Source organism: Cupressus sempervirens, chromosome 8, assembly GCF_028749045.1.
Source record: "Cupressus sempervirens isolate cs-2001-9-10 chromosome 8, ASM2874904v1, whole genome shotgun sequence".
NCBI classification, from domain to species: domain Eukaryota; kingdom Viridiplantae; phylum Streptophyta; class Pinopsida; order Cupressales; family Cupressaceae; genus Cupressus; species Cupressus sempervirens.
In genome coordinates, this window is record NC_143125.1 from 346238069 (window position 1) to 346254417 (window position 16349).

General features: G+C 35.2%; 1 pseudogene; it reads left to right on the plus strand.

The window, feature by feature from the left end:
* The window catches only part of LOC149542750 (6-phosphogluconate dehydrogenase, decarboxylating 1-like), a 144889-nt pseudogene extending 128743 nt beyond the window's left edge, over positions 1-16146 (plus strand).
* The last annotated feature ends 203 nt before the right edge of the window (positions 16147-16349 follow it).

Below are 16349 nucleotides of genomic sequence, written 5' to 3' on the forward strand. Positions count from 1 at the left end.
AGTCTTCCTTTGTTAGGAGATTGATGTTCAAAATAGTGAGATTAGAAACATCCTTTACTATGATAGTTTTAGTACTTACACTTATTATCTATGGAGGGCTGACATTTGACATTTGTGTATCTTGTACACTTTGTTCTTGTTGCTACTCTTTCTCAGTTGTTGCCTGATTAGCTTCATTCATTTTAGTAGCTCCCTCAACTGTACCTTCATTATTATCATCATCTTCATCATCTTTAACCTCAATAGGCTCTTGCTCTCCTGCTTTGACTATAGCTATACCATATGTAATTTTCCACATTTGTGTGGTCTTCTTTACAACATCTTCAATGTTGTTCTATAGTATGCTAAATGCCCTATATTTAGGAACAAATCTAATAGCATATTTCTTTATAGCTTTAGCTATCTATGCCTTACTAAGTTCAGGCATAACTTGAGTGAGGGACGTCTCCCTAATTTTCCTTTCTAAGTCCAAATAATAATGCTATTTTTTCTCAACTCTTTCAAATAAACTTTTAGGCATGGAGTTGGCAATCTCTAGAGGGGCTTTCTTAAAACTTCCAATCATGGCATATATTGCCTCCTCTACTTGATTCTTTTCAACTTTTCCAATATTTTCAAAATCAATATGAGAAAAACCTGATAAATATACATTATTTCTAACATTCTCACATAAGTTGTCTAGATCTGAGGATGGATTATGACTCACCACTTGGAATTGGTTGTTGTCATTAGATTTAGTTCTTTCCTCATTAGTGTCATCTTGAGCAATATATTTTCTCCTTGGTCTTTTATGTGCTTCACATTCTTGCTCTATAGGCTTTTCTTTCTCTTTAGCCTTTTGTGCAATGACACGTGTGTTGGCCCTTGTGCTAGATGTTGTAGGTTTTGGTTGGCTTGGTTTAGCAACCTTCTTAGATCTTGTCACTGCTTTTGCCTTAGCCTTTCTTTTCTTTTGATCAGTAAGAATAGGTGCTTCCTCATCTTCTTCTTCCTTGGCACCTTATGCAATCTCTGCTTCTTCCTCTTGCTGATCCTCACCCTAAACTTGTGTCAATGCAAGTGGTGCTTGAATCTGAGTGTCTTCTTCCTCTTCATCCTCTTCCTATTCATCTTCCTAATAGGCACCTTTTGCAAATTTTTCTTTTAGTTTCTTTACTAGTTTCTCCTTATTTTTTATGACAGAGGTAGTCTTCAACTCCATAGTAATCTTTGATTTGGCCATCTCATGGTTACCAAAAGCTTTGACATTTTTTTCTACTTCTTCTGCAAGTAATGTTGTTATTGTTGTAGAGGCCTCATCAACATTAATTTCATAACCTAAATGCCTTAGCCATCTTACTCTAGAAATTGTTGCCTGAACAAATGTGTGATCAACATCAACTAGGAAACAAAAATCATGATAATATCTTTCAACTAATGATACTAAAATCCTTAATCTCTTCTTCAAAATCCTCAAAATAACTAGTCATTACTGACTGAAAAATTTCACCTAACTATTCAATGAACTCTCCTATTTGAACTGCAATAGACCTATTTGTCTTCCATGCAATAGTACCAAATTTAGGAAATGTCTTCTAAACATAAAAGAAGATACATATCAAAATAGATCCAAATTTACACTAAGAACTCTTTGTTTTCCTTATTACTCCTAGGTTTTCAATTAATTGTTGTAGCTACAGCTCGCTAAGAACATATATGTATGATCCTTCTTCACAATCTTGTAGCCCATATCTACTACAATGCAAGGTACACTATTCAATCTACTTGATTGATAAAATTTATGAGCAATTACCCTTACGACAAAATCTATTAGAGGATCTGTAATGGTGTCTATGGTCATTCCTCTCTTATTCCACACAACTCCCACATTCTTTTCAGTGACTTCTTTGGACTCACTTTTCATAGTCTTTGGCCGATCTAGGGCTGGATACCATGTTACCCTATGGATTATTCTCTTTGTGATTTTGATTGGCACATTATCTAGCCACATTGAACTATCATGAATTCTACTCAAAACAATCCTAATCCAATTAGTTTTGAAAACATTAGAGAAACTTAGGGCATGAGTTAACCCTTTCTTTTCTACAATCTTGAATTCTTCACTTAACACATAATTTTCACATAGTTTTTCATATACTTCTCTTATTTCCATGTCACCAATGCTACCAATCTTACAATTATAGCACTTTTTGACATCTTAAATTATTAGAACTTTCGGTGGTATCATTGACAGCACACCGAAGGGATCTTGTTTGTATGCTATGTCTGGAATGGCCTTGAAAATAGGTTGTTTTACCTCATTTCTAACCAACTAAACATTTAAAACTTCTTTTCCCTTGACACCTTTTGAACTAGATATCATTTTACAAATCCAGGGTTCATGAAATTTGAAATAGCATAGCTCAGCACACGATAAATACCTAGAAAAATCTGATGAAATAATGTTGAATAGTTATTCAAATCTCCTACAAATGCCTCAAATGAAATTTCCAAATTGCCTTTAGCTCTTCTTGCTCTCTCTCCATTTTGAATGATGTTAAATGAGCATAAATCGATCAAATACCCCTCTAAAATATTGTAATTAATGTTAAGTGCTTACACAATTGTAAGCTCAGCATCGACTAATTTATGGCTCACTTGGCATCCACTTGTTCCTTTCATTCATTCAAAAACTATTATGAGCTCAGCTACAACTAACCAGTCCATTAGCTTGGCATCCTCTAGCATTTCACTCAACAATCATAGGAAACTTTTCATGCTTAGCAATAACATGAAAATTTGACAAAACTTAAAGATTTTTCTTTAATTCCTAATAACACCTTGCATCTTTATTCATGCTTATGTAATCTTTTTAGAACTTAATCCTTTGGAACTGATGTACGATATAACTTTTGAATATTAGTCGCACATACCTCTCGACTGCTTAGTCTTATGAGGTGTTATCACCTAACTCATTGGGTGAAGTGATCCCTTCTCCACTTGATGTGTTGCAATCCTCCTTTCTCTTCTATGTCATGTTCATTTCATTTTTGACATTTTCAATAACTACCTTGACTTTATCTTTATTGAATTCACAACTTGGTGCCTTTGACCTTGTTGGGCAATATCGGCTAATGTGACCAGTCTTTAAACAACTAAAACATGTGGTTTGACTCAATCACCTTTTGTCATCACTTCTAAAGCGTGTTCTAATATAGTTCTCAGGAATATGTCCATAGTCTTGATAGTAGTGACAACTATACCTTGTATTATAGTCCCAATTGTAAAAGTTTCCATTGTTCTTTACCTTTTTATGCTTGTTTGATGACCATATTGGTTTGGATCTGCACTCAAAATCTCTATGTCCATACTTGTAACAATTATAACAATATCCTTCAAATCTTTTATTGTGCATGGTCTTTGTTAGGATTAATCTCAGACAGATATAATAGTTACATGCAAATATAAACAATATCATAAAATAATAGATTGCACAAAAGAGAACACAAGACACCAGGATTTAACGTGGTTCACCCAATCCCTGGGCTATATCCACCAACAACAAGTCTAATATTATTCTGATCCACTGATTACAACCTGATTACAATTCATAATCCCTTACAACTCAATATCACTACAAGAACCAATTTTTGCATCACACATTATAAAAATCCCCAACCCTAAGCCTTTTTATACAAGTTTTTTTCCAATTCAAAAATTAGGGCTAGAATCATAGAAAAATACTAGCCAACACCTTTTACAATATAAGTTCATTTTTGGCTTTTGGGGTGTTGCCCTCAAAAACCTCGAGGAGGCATTTCCCCTTGACCCCACCCTATACTATGACAAGGAGCGCACCTGGGGCACTGCCCCAGGACCCCACAGGGGTGCTGCCCCTTGACACCATCTCAGGGGCACTACCCCCAAACACCTGTAGAAATAATCTAGAAGGAAACATTGTCAAATAAACTTTTGAGTCTAATTAGGCTCCACATCACAAAAATCTCCCACTTGGAGACTAATCAAACACCACAATAATAACCTCCTACTTGGAGACTAATTATAGCACTACTAAACTTTTAGCTCCTACTAGAATATTAAACCACCCTAGACTTTGTTGTTCTTTTAGTCTATTTAGTCTAGAAGACCAACTAAAGTTGAAGAGGAGTTTAGCTTCTCCCTTGTCACTACCTTTGCAAACATATCTGCTAGATTTTCATTTGTATGTATCTTCTCTAGCTTTAAGTGTCCATCATCTAAAGCTGACCGAATGAAATGGCACTACAACTGTATGTGTTTTGTCTTTAAATGCAGAGTTGAATTCTTTGCAAGATGAATGGCACTTTGGCTATCTATGAATAAATAACTATCCCTCTATGGGTGTCCCAATTCTTCCATGAAGAACTAAAGCCATATCATCTCCTTAGCTACCTCTGTGGCAGCAACATACTCTACCTCTGTAGTGGATAAAGCATTAACATGTTGTAATCGAGAAGTCTAGCTCACCGTTGCCCCACCAATAGTAAATACATAACCTATAGTAATCCACTTGGTATCAATATCCATGGCCAAATCTGAGTCAACATATTCCTATAAAGTAGTAGTAAAGCCCCCAAAGTGTAAACACTTACTATATGTTCCTCTCAAATATCTAAGAATCCATTGAACTATATTCCAATACTCAGTTCCTAGATGACTCATATACCTACTAACAACTCCCACTGCATGTGCAACATCTGACCTAGTATATACCATAGCATACATTAAAATTCTTTAAAACTCAAGCATAAGGTGCCTTAGACATCTTGTCCTCCTCTTCTTGTGTCTTGGGACACATCTCCTTAGTCAACTTCAAATAATGAGGTAAAGGTGTGCTAACAGCTTTAGCATTCTCCATAGAGAAACGTTGTAACACCTTCTAAATATAATCAACCTGAGATAATGTCAATTTCCTAGTCTTCCTATCTCTACAAATCTTCATACCAAGGATTTGTTTTTCTACCCCCAAATTCTTCATAGCAAATGCATGTCCTAACTGGCATTTCAACCCCTTAATATGATCCATGTTAGACCTAGCTACAAGCATATCATTAACATATAAACATAAAATAATGTAGTTGTCATCATCCAACCTCTTAAAATAAACACAATGATCTGAATGAAACCTATTATATCCATGCTCATGCATAAACCTGTCAAATTTTAGATACTATTGTTGAGGTGCTTGCTTCAAGCCATATAAACTTTTCTTCAATCTAGACACTAAGTTCACCTTACCTTTGACCTCAAATCCCTATGGTTGTGCCATATATATCTGTTCATCCAAATCATCATGAAGGAAGGATGTTTTAACATTAAGTTTCTCCAAATGCAAATCTTTAGTAGCCATAATACTTAAAATAGTGTGAATAGAATTCATTTTAACAATAGGAAAGAATATCTCATCAAAATGAATTCCTTTTTTTTGTGCAAATGCTTTTACAACTAACCTAGCTTTAAATCATTTCTTACCTCCATCCTCTTCATTTATCCTATAAACCCATTTATTCTGCAAAGCCTTTTTACCCACAGGTAACTTGCATAAATCTCATGTCTTATTTTTCAGCAAAGAGTCAATTTCTTCTTTCATCGCAAACTCCCATTGAATCTTTGTATCCACCTACACAGCTTCATCATAACATTCAATTTCACTAGCATTAGTAAGTAAAATAGAGTACAAAAAAGGAGAAAATATTTTTGGAGCTCTACTTATCCTTAATGATTGTCTAACATTCACTGGTGTGTGTGGTATTTGTTGTTACAGTTGTTGCACATCATGAGGAATTTCTAGAACATCAACCTTTGGAGTATCATCCAACACTACATAATCATACAACACTTTCTCAATGAATATGACATCCCTACTTCTTACAATTTTACAATTTTCAAAATCCCAAAGCCTATAACCAAATTCATTAATGCCATATCCAACAAATATATATTTCTTTGACTTAGATTCCAGCTTGGTTCTATTTTTAGAATCTATATGAGCAAATACTTCACAACCGAAAGTTCTAAGAAAAGAATAACTCATCTTCTTACCAGTCTGTGCTTCCTCTGGAATACCACAACCCAAAGGAGTAGAGGGATCTCTATTAATCAAATATACAACAATATTGATTTCCTCTGCCCACATATTTAAGGGAAACCCTACATGTAACATCATACTCCTTGCATGCTCCATTATAGCCTGTTCATGCATTTAGCCACTCCATTTTCTTGTGGAGTCCTTAGAATAGTTTTCTATCTACAAATATCATTAATGGAGCAATAATCTTCAAATTCATGACTACAATACTCACCACCATTATCAAATCTGAGATATTTTAATTTCTTTCTAGTCTCATTTTCAACCAAGCATTTCCATTTCATAAAAGTTTGAAATACATCAAATTTTTGCCTAAGCAAATAAACCCATACTTTTCTAGTTGCATCATCAATAAATGAAACATAATAATGGGAGCCACCAAGGGAAGATACCTGAGTCAGTCCCCATACATCTATATGCACAAGCTCTAATCTCTTACTTCTCTTTTCCTTCCCAGTCATCACAAAACTCACTCTCTTTTGTTTTCCATACACACAACTTTCATAGAAATCCATATTGACACATTTCAAACTTGGTAAAACTTGCTTTGAATGAAGTAGTTTTGTACCTTTCTCACTCATGTCCCCAAGTCTATTGTGCCATAGCACTGTTTCAGAATCTACAGCAACTATTTGTTCTCCCTATTCAACTACAACAACTATTCCTGAACATTCATTTTTCTCTAAAACAATCAAAGTAGAAGGAACAATATAACCTATACAAAGATATAAGGCACCTACTTTCACACCTTTTGCTACTACAAGGGAACCTTTTGAAACCTTCCAATTTTTATCATTAGAAGTAACTACACAACCATTATCACCGAGTTGCCCTGCTGAAATTAAATTCCTACTCAGTCTTGGAACATGTCTTACCTCATGTAGTAGCCAATGATTCTCATTCTGCAACTTAATCTTAACTTTTCCTTTTCCAACAATCTGACAGGGTTTATTATCCCCCAAATAAACAAGCTTAATATCCCTTTAGACATAATCAATAAAATAACCTCTATGAGGTGTAGCATGAAATGAAGCACTAGAATATAAAACCCATGAATCATCAACACTTTCTAAAGATAGAAGCAAAGCATCCTCTTTAAATTTTCTAATTACCACATTTTCCTCCTTGTTCCCTTCTAGTTTATCTCCTTCATTGTTCTTTCGAGTCCAACAATCTTTCTTCTTATGCCCTATTTTACCATAGTACCAACAATCTCTTGGGCCTTTGGTTTGAGAGCTCTTCCCCTTTGAATTTCTCATGATTTCTAAAATTATTTCCTCTCTTAGTTGTTCTACCTCTGTTTTGTGCATTCAAAGAACTTCTTGATGTAGATCCACCTAAGAATTTCCTATGAGTTTCCTCACTCAAAATAACACCGATCACCTCATCAAATTTTAGGGTATTAGATCCAAAAACAAAATTGCTCATAGCCATTACCAAGCAATTCCAGCTTTCAGGCAAAGAACACATAATTAAGAAAGCTCTAATTTCTTCATCAAAATTAATACCCACAAAATTTAACTAACTAGTAACAGTATTAAACTCATTTAAATGATCTACAATAGATCCACCTTCTGCCATTTTCATATTAAATAAACACTTCATGAGAAATACCTTATTTGAAGCAAAGGGTTTTTCATACAATTTCACTACGGTTTCCATTAACTCTTATGTCATCTTCACTTTTGTAATGTTAAATGTCACTAATGTGCCAAGCATAATAGAATGCTTCCAAGTGCCTTTTTGTCTAAAATCTTCCAATCCTCATCTAACATAGTCCCTTGTTTCTTGGATTTTCCTTCAAACAGCTTCCATAATTTCTTCTGATAAAGATAGTCTTCCATTTGTATCTTCCATAACTGAAAATTTTTCCCATTAAACTTCTCCACCTTTAGCTTACCCTCATTTGTCATAGCTCTCACTCAACCATGAGACTCCCACTCAACTGTGAGACCTTCTTGTAGAGTATCACTAAAAAAAATGACGACAATCTGGCTAAAAAAAAATGATGATCATCTGGCTCTGAAAGCACTTGTTAGGATTAACCTTGGACAGAGATAATAGTTACACACAAATATAACCAATATTAGAAAATAATAGATCACACAAAAGAGAACATAAGACACACTAAGATTTAATGTGTTTCACCCAATCCCTAGGCTACATCCACCAACAGCAATCCTAATATTATTTTGATCTAGTGATTACAACCTGATTACAATTCATAATCCCTTATAGCTCAATACCACTACAAGAACCAATTTTCACATCACACATTATGAAAATCTGTAGCCCTAAGCCTTTTTATACAAGCTTTTTGCTGCTTACAAAATTAGGGCTAGAATCATAGAACAATAGTAGGCGACACCTTTTATAATATAAGGTCATTTTTGGCTTTGGGGGTGCTGCCCCTGAGACCCCCATGAGGGCATTTACCCTTGACCTCACCCTGTACTACAACAAGGAGCACACCTAGACCCTGCATGGGCACTGACCCTTGACCCTATCTTGGGGGCACTACCCCCAAACCCCCATAGAAATAATCTAGAGGGAAACCACGCCGAATAAATTTTTGAGTCTAATTAGGCTCCATATCATAATAGTCTTGGTTCTACATTCATGTGCTTGATGGCCTTGTTTTTTGCACTTATGGCAGTGACCTATGTTCTTTTGCATATCATATGGATTTATAGTTTTGCACCTGCACACATTGGTAGTATGTCCTTTCTTACCACAATTATGACAAGTAGGTTTGGAATTCTTAACTTTGTTGTTCCTTTCTTTAGCACTTTTGGATGATTCTCCTTCCTCAGTACTTGTGTATCCCAGTCTAGATGTATCATTATTAGATCTAGGAGATCTCATCAATTGTTCAAAGTACTTGATGGCTTCACTAGGTTTATCAAAACTTTTAGCAAATTCATTTTCTCTTTTTAGGCCATTGTTTAACTATTCATTCTGCAACTTCAGTGTTGTTATTTCAATATCCTTGGTATTTAATTCATGGTTGGCATTCATCAATTGACCCAAAGTTTCCAATTGCATGTTAGAAATCCTAGTTACTTTTGATGATTTCTCTTCCAATCTGTTGGTCAAAACTCTTTTCTCATCTTCAATCATGGCTCTATCTTCCATAGCTTTCTTTTTCTGTTCAGTCACCTCACATAGTAGTGTGGCTTGTGATTCTTGTTCTAACTTGATATTTATGATTTCTTCGACTCAGGCTCTATTCTTTTCCATTAGATTTGCAATTGTTGCATCAAATTCATTGGAGTCTCTATTTGCAAATAGCTTACTAGTGTCTATCTCTCTATATTGTGTGTCATTCTCCTCAATGGTGATTTCCTTCCTTCTCTTCATTGATTTATTTAGATCATCTCTTGCTTCATTTAGCTGATATAGAATGAGTTGTATTTCAATTCCCTGATTCTCAATGATCTTTTCCAACTTGTAGACTTTCATTTCCAAGATCTTTCCTCAAAGCTGCAAAGCTTCTCTTTCAGAGAGCCAACGCTCTGATACCAATTATTGGAATTACAATAGGAAAGGTAGACTTTTGAGAGGGGGTGAATCAATGCTTCAAACTTTGACCCATAAAATATTCACCACACATTCATCTCACATATTCAATAAGTAAACTGAAATATAATGTAAAGCATGTACATCTAAAGCATGTAAACAAGTAAGCATTTACACATATGACATAATATATGATTACCTAGAAACCCTCCAATGAGAAGTTAAAACTGAGGTGGGGATGACACTCACAAATCTTCACTACTATAGTAATAAAGTGTATCCAATGAAGGTTATAATGTTTGATCATGAAACATGATCTACCCTGTGAAAGGTCTGCCCTATTAAAGGCGTACAAAGACTGTTAGGTCTTACCCTATTAAAGGATTTCAACACCCTATTAAAAGTGTGCCTTGTTAAAGGACTTCAACTCACAATTAAGTAAGCACCTTGTTAGAGGATTTCAATATAGCCTATTAGGACTACTTTGTTAATAGATTTAACTAATTCACCTATTAGAATGTCTCAGCATTGATCCTGCGATTAGCACTTTGATGCTTGATGACATATCACCTCTAACCCGATATACACTTGATCCTTCTTGGTTAGATGTCTCTATGTTGTTCACTATTTCCTTCCTCTATTCTCCTTTAACTGATTCTATAATGCAATTTCAGATCATAACACCTTGGTCACTATGAATGTCCTGGTTTTCTCATGCAAAACTCTCCTTGATTATTCATACATTCCCTTTCTCTCTCCCTTGAAATTTAGGATTTGTCCTCCTCAAGAAGACCTAGGTGTCTTCGGGTTAGGTATGAATCAATGGTTATGATTCATCCATTTTGCTTCTTAAACCTTCCCTTTACCTGATTGGATGCATGTACTACATAGGGATTCCAACTTTAGATTCGTCCTTATCACAAAATATTGTAATTTAATTTGCAAGTCAACTTAAAAATGGTCTACATAGTAGTGTGTGCCAATACAAACAACTATGACAAAGTTGTGTTACTCAGCATCTATAGTTCCCGATGCTCAAGATATACTAATTTAAATACTATGAATCAACATCTAAATCACTCAGCATGCATTGCTTTCTTGGCTCTTGAATCACTTGGCATACATTGTCTACTTGGCACTTGAGTGACTTGGTGCATGAGTGACTTGGCACTCACTATTGACTCGGCATGCTCTAACTTATACATGTTGTGCTTGGCATATACTACTACTATTTGGCATGAACTAATTTTATGACTTAAGTGTATAGACACTCACTTGTCAAAACCAATCGAAGATTAAAAAAAGTGATATATGGAAAGGTCTAGCTAGTGTTTTGAAAAAATGGAAGGTTAGAAGGGTAAATGGTTATCTTCGATCAGGAAAATTTTGATGTTGAAAGTAGTAGTTTTTGTTGTTCCTTTTTTTTTAATGATGTGCTTAAAATTTCCAAAAAAGGTTAGTAATAGTGTGGAAAAATAGATGAGGAGATTCTTTTGGAGTAGAGTAGAGGAATGCAGAAAATGGCCTTTGTTAAAATGGGATAAAATTTGTAGACCAAAAAAAATTGGGGGAGTTGGAATTAGAGATTGGAATCTAATGTATACTACCTTAGGAGCAAAATTAGTCTAGCAGATGGTTATGGATGGTGATCAAATTTGAGAAAAAATTCTAAGGGAAAAATACTTGGACTCAAATGAAGAAATTAGGATTCTAACAATTCAAAACCTGATTAAGGGGACGACAATTTGGAATTTTATTTTGTCACATAGACATGTCATAATAGATCACATGTCATGGGTGACTAGAGATGGAAATCAAGAAAAGTTTTGGGAGGATTTCTGGAGTAGATATAAAAATTTAGATGAAGTATGTCTAGATAGAGATATGAAACATAAACTTTGTGTTCATTGGGGAAGGAAAGTTGGGGATTATGTAATTGAGAAGGATGGAATCCTAGGTAAAGTGTGGGAATGGAAGGATTGGTAGGTGGAAGGCTTATCACACAGGTAGCAACAATCTCTTAAGGAGATTTTTATGCGAAAGAAAGTCTACATTATTAATAGAAAAGATAAGATAAGCTAGTGTGTTGCAACCTCAAGTAAGTTCCTAGTAAAACTTGGCTACGAATTAATAGAACATAGAGAAGATGTGAGTTTTGAGGCTGGGGATTTATGTTGGAACAAAGAAATTCTACCTAAGGTTAGAACTTTCTCATGGTTAGCTATTTAGGGAAGAATCTTGACAGGGGAAAGAATGAGGAAATTTGGTTTCCAAGGACCAATAAAATGCATTATATGTGGTGAGAAGGAAGAGAATGTTGATCATCTATTGCTAAATTGTGAAGTAGTAACAAAATGTTGGAGTCATATTAAGGGGAAATTGGGTTGGAAAGGATCGTGGTGTCCCTCTATTTTGGCCTTCTTTGTTTCTTGGCAAAGGATGTGTAGGAAAAAATTGTTGGAATGTGTATGGAGGGTTAGCCCTTCAATTGTTATTTGGGAAGTGTGGAAGGAGAGAAATAGAAGAATCTTTTAGGAAAGGAGAGAAACTGTGGAACAACTTTGGCAAAGGATTGATCATTCGATTGAGGAAGTGGTTAGTGCAGTGATGTTTAGAAAAGATGTGTTAAAAAGTGTGTTTATGAGCAGCAATAGAGCTATCCAAAAGGCATGGCCAGGGATTAAAATTGGCCAGGCTAGTGCAAAGGGAAAGAGTTCTTCAAAGATGGATTAGAGGGAGAAATAAAGGTTAGAACCTCTTGAGGAATGATGGATTAAACTAAATTTTGGCTACAAGATGTAATCCAGGAAAATCAGCAATTGGATGCAAGGTTAGAGATCATTTAGGGGAGACATTAGCTTTAGGGCCAAAGAGATTACCTGATGGCACCAATAAAAAAGTTGAATTTTAGGCTGCATTATTGAGAATTCAATGTGCCAAGAAGGTGGGTGAAGGTAAAGTGATTTTTGAAGGTGACTCGATGGTAGTAGTTTAGGCATTAAGAAACAATATGATCTCAGCTTGGCACTTAGGGAATTTATTGTTTTGTGTCAATGAAGCATTAAAATCACTGGAGGACTTCAAGATCTGCCATGTTTATAGAGAATCCAATAAGGAAGCTAATAAACTTCCAAAATGGGTGGTTGAGTGTTTGATAGAAGGATCATTTTGGTTTGAAGGGTGTAGCCATTGGGAGGGAGTTTTTGATAATGATTGATGTGATAGTTATGAGTTTTAAATAATGGGGAAATGAGGGAATGGAAAATGATGTGAACTAGGACTGTCAGCACAAGGCAAATTGTAAGATATGGAAGATTTGTTTTCAATGCTTGTATGATGAAAAGACATTCAAAGCAGATAGAATGATTATGCTTTTCAGCTTTTTGGAAGGAAGCGTAAAAAGGAGACTATTGACATTTTATAAATATAGAAGTTGAAAAGGAATTGTTTAACGAGATGAACAGTAATTTTCTAAAATTAGGTGAAAGAGAAAGAGAATAGTAAGAACAAGATAAAAGCTACCTTTATTTTTAAAATGCCAAGATAGCAAAAGGCATTGTATGGTTTGATTCAAAATCAAAGCCTGAGGTTGTTGTTCAAGTGCCCAATGCGAGGAGTCTTGGAGGCAATAAAAGAAATGGTGGCAGAATTGTTTCAAAATTCTAACCACCATTGGAAAATAAATGTAGATATAGCTGCAATGATAATGGCATGGGGTCTAAAACTGGTGTTCACAGTAGAGGAGGTGGAATAGGTAATGAGAATGTTATTTCCTATGGATTTGATCATTAGGATTGAAACACTATTTGAGTGGGCATGGCTTGGACAGGGGATTGATTATAGTGAGTGTTTTGAAAATGAGGAGGAAGGCAAGATTCAAGGAAAATATGGTTTTGTCTAGTGGCCAACTGGAATTGATAAAGAAGCTTACAAAGAAAACATTAAAGTGGCTTGGTTGAGATTGATGGAGGAAATTCACAGGTTCAGGGATGGTGAGGGAAGAAAGGTGATGGGTTTTCTAGTGGCATTGAGTGGTGAGGTTCAATTCCCACTTAATGTAGAAGATTAATTTGTAGAGGGAATGCCCAGCAATTTTGTTTTGTTTTTTGAATGAAAAACCTAGGAAAGGTTCTGAAATTTGGGTGTGGCAAAGGAAAGGAAGGATTAATGGGTAAAAAAAATTTTGACAGGGCTACGTCTAAGGAGATGATTAGTAAAGGGTTGGTTTTGGGAAAATTTGGAGATGCTAGCTTTTTGTCAAAGGTAATTGATTTTTTAGTTCCAAAGGAAATCATGAACATCGGCACAAGTAATAGTGGTAAACGTGTGAAGCAATAAAGGTGTACAGACATCGAACAAAGGCAAAGGAAGGACAAGTGAATTTTTTTGGAAAGGTTTAATGTGTTTTTTGGCATGTATGAAATTGATATGTAAATGATTTTTAGGCTGTGAAAAGGGGTAGTAGATGTATAGGGTTTAATTTTAGGGGAAAGATGTGAATTTTATAGATGTAAAGGAAGTGTAAGCCTAATCAAAAATGCCTAAGTAAGGATTTGATGTAAACACTTTTATATTAATATAATGAAATATTATTACTAACCAAAAAAAAACAAGTCAACATGTATTCATCATTATTAAGTACATGTATAAGCATTCATTCATAATAAATTTCAAAATATAAACTTGACTTGTGTTTAATACCTTTTTTTTTGCAGTGTTCTTATTGATTTCCTTCCCTTTCCTCCTAACCTCAAGCTATGTGGAGTAACCTAAAGAAGAAACAAATATAACATAAGAGGAATCAATAAGACACATCATGAGTTCAACTTAAATTTTAAACTTGATAGATGTGCAAGCTATGATACCACATAGCTCTCAAGGTCAAAGTTAATGGCAGAAAGTGTGGCATCATTAATTTGAGAAATTCCAACCCCTAACAAGCCCTATGAAATAGTAAAGAGTATTGTTATTAATATGAGCTAATGTTGTAAATGGAAAGAAGGAAAGATAACAACAAGAAGATCATAGGAGGGCAAGAAGACACAAGAAGGACTTGAAGGACGATACTGGAAGGATAGTTGAAAGATGAGAAAAATTGGGGCTCAAAAAGACTACAAGGCTTAAATTGAAAAAAAATAGATCAAGAAGGAAAAGGGAGATACGAATGAACTTTGGGCACCTTGTCAAGAAATAAAAGTGGAGATTCATGATCTCCACTCTCCTACAAGACACCCTATGTGATATGGAGGTTCTTTGATGTGGATGGGTACATGGAGGATAAACTCATGAGGTTCATTAGATGGAGTTCAAGTATGCTAGGAGCAAGATATGTGGATGGGAATTGGATGGATTTGATGAATTTGGGAGGGTTTCAATGATGGTAGGAGATGGAAAGGTACTATTGTACTTTTAAGAATACCAATTAAGAAACAATATTGCAAAGCCAATGTATTATTGTACTTTTAAGAATATTTTAAAAACTTTACCTCAGGTGTTCTTGCTCTCAGCCCCGCACCTCTAGCAGAATGAATACTATGTGGTGTTCTCATACTGCTTGTTGCACCCTGCATTGCATATTGTTTGAGCATATCAATCTAAAGTGATCTATAATTTTTTTTTAAATATTTACTTTTACAATATTTAGGTGATTATATAATATCATGTTGAAACTCATAAGGTTCATTAGACGGGGTTTGGGTAATGCTAGTAGCAAGAGATGTGCATGGGAATTGGATGGATTTGATGAATGGGAGGATTTCAATGATGGTAGGAGATGGAAGATGATCTATAAGTGGGTTGTTAGTGCCATACCAATTAAGAAACAATATTTTAAAGCCAATGTATTATTGTACTTTTAAGAATATTTGAAAAACATTACCTCGAGTGTTCTTGCTCCTAGCCTCGCACCTCTAATAGAATGAGTACTCTCTGGTGTTCTTGAACTACTTGTTGCACCCTACATTACATATTGTTCACATATCAATCTAGAGTGATCTATAAAAAAAAATTACTTTTACAATATTTAGGTGATTAAATAATATGATGTGAAAACTCAAACAAACAGTGTATCTTATCCACTGAAGACCATCACCATCAAATCATATGTGAGTGTGAAATCCCCACCTCTGTATGAATAACAAATATGCCCACAATGTACACATGGATGAGATGACACTCCATCATCAGATGCCTTCATATCTATCCCATCACACATATGTTGATAGCTAAAACAAAAATGTTGATTGGGCCCTGAAGACTGTAATGATGCATGTGATGATGATGCAGGTGGCACAAGTGAGGATGACACTAGTTGTGCAGGTGATACAAATAGAGATGACACTAGTGGTGAAAGTGACACAAGCAGAGATGTTGAAGGAGATGTTGTAGGCTGTGATGACCGAGGTGTCATAAGTGATGATGATGGAGTTGTTGCATGTTGTGATGACCTTGGTGCCATAGGTGATGATAATGGAGTTGTTGCATGTTTTGATGACCCCAAAGGTGCATCTAATGATGGTTGAGGTACCATAGGTGAAGGAAAACCACCTAACTATGAGCCATGCTCAATGATAATATTTGTCAATGATGCAGTCATAGGAAGAGTCTATAAATCAATAGACTCCCTTACGATTGATGGGAGCACAACATGAGACATAGTTTTTTGTGTTGTACATCTCCTCTCATTTTGTGGTACCACCCTACGAGCCCTAGGTCTATCATGCAC